Consider the following 1,505-nt stretch of genomic DNA (forward strand, 5'->3'; position numbering starts at 1 on the left):
ACGCATTATTTTATTGCATGTAAAGCATTTTCTTAGCGCTTTCAGTTGTACTCACGCTACTAAACTCGAAAATCGAGCGTGGGCAGTGGAATCTCAAGGCGCCAGCCCACTGATCTGATGGGATGGATGGATGTTATGAGCGTCCCCTTTGGAACGGGGCGGTGGCTTGCGCCACCAAGCTCTTGCTACTATGCTCTCTAATATCCTACCTAGGTTAACCAATGAAAAAAAAAACACTATGAACTACCACATCCAAATTTTCTGATACCCTATTGTGAACTGTGCTTTTGTACGTCTCCGTCCTTTGTCGTTTCCCTACTTTTCTTCCACCAATCCTCCAATCGCCTCTTACTGATGTCTATTGCGGACCTGTTTGCTTTACCACTGCTCCCGCTGAACCCAAGGGCTTCAAGGAGGCCAGTGGTGCCTAAATCGACCGCTGGATAGATGTCTTCACATTCTAATAAAATATGCTCCGTCGTTTCCCTAGCTTTACCGCAGCAAGCACATGCTTCTTCTTCCTTCTTATATCTCGCTTTATACGTGCGTGTTCTAAGGCATCCCGATCTCGCTTCGAAAAGTAATGAGCTTCCCTTTGAGTTATCATAAATGGTTTCTTTCCTAATTTCGTTTTTTCCCCTTAAGTAGTTACTCATGGCAGGTTTCTTTTCCATTGCCGCCACCCATGAGATTAATTCAGCCTCTCTGACTTTCCGCTTGACCTGCTTTGTTGCTGAGCCCGCTGGTCGCGGCGCCATCTGTCGTCTCGCAGTAGAACTACAGGGTGCGCCCCGCCGTGGCCGAACATACTATGGACGCGCCGGCGAGCGCAGTGCCAACACCTCAGTACCTCAGTACACCGTGGTCTTGTTTGATTCTGCCAACTGCGTGGAGAGAGAGAGAGAGAAAAAACTTTATTTGGTCCATTAAGGGTTTAGCGTTCGGTCTTCATCTTTTTCGCTGCAGGCGATTGACCTTCTTAGCAGGATTGGGCCCCTAGTCCAGGGCTCCACTGAGCCGCGCTGCTTCGCTTGCGTGCTGCACCGTTGCCCTTTGGGCAGCGAGCTCGCAGCTGGTGAGCCGGCTCTCCCACTGCTCCGCACTCGGGGTTTTGTGTTGGTGGAATGTGTAGTTACGTTTACACTCCCAGGTTATATGGTAAAGCGTGGGGGTTGCCCCGCACCACGGGCATGACACAGAGCACCACAGAGGCAAGAGAGTTAGGTACTCCGCGCCGCACAAAGCCTTAACACAGCAAGAAGCAGCTAGTTGGCGGAGGCTGCAAACGGGAACCTTCTCTAACTTACATATACTAAGCAAGATGTATCCTACACAATTTAGGAACTGCGTGGAACAAACTTTTTGTCGGCAAACTTTTTTTCGCTTCCTCGTCTTCACCGGCGGCCATTGAGAATGAGCGCGCTTAGCCCAGCGCGTGCGCCTCGTCGTTTTCTTCGTCTGCTTGCAGCCTCGACCAATCGCAGCCGACCCCGTCACCCGCTGCC

This window comes from Dermacentor albipictus, unplaced genomic scaffold (assembly GCF_038994185.2).
Source record: "Dermacentor albipictus isolate Rhodes 1998 colony unplaced genomic scaffold, USDA_Dalb.pri_finalv2 scaffold_46, whole genome shotgun sequence".
NCBI lineage: Eukaryota > Metazoa > Arthropoda > Arachnida > Ixodida > Ixodidae > Dermacentor > Dermacentor albipictus.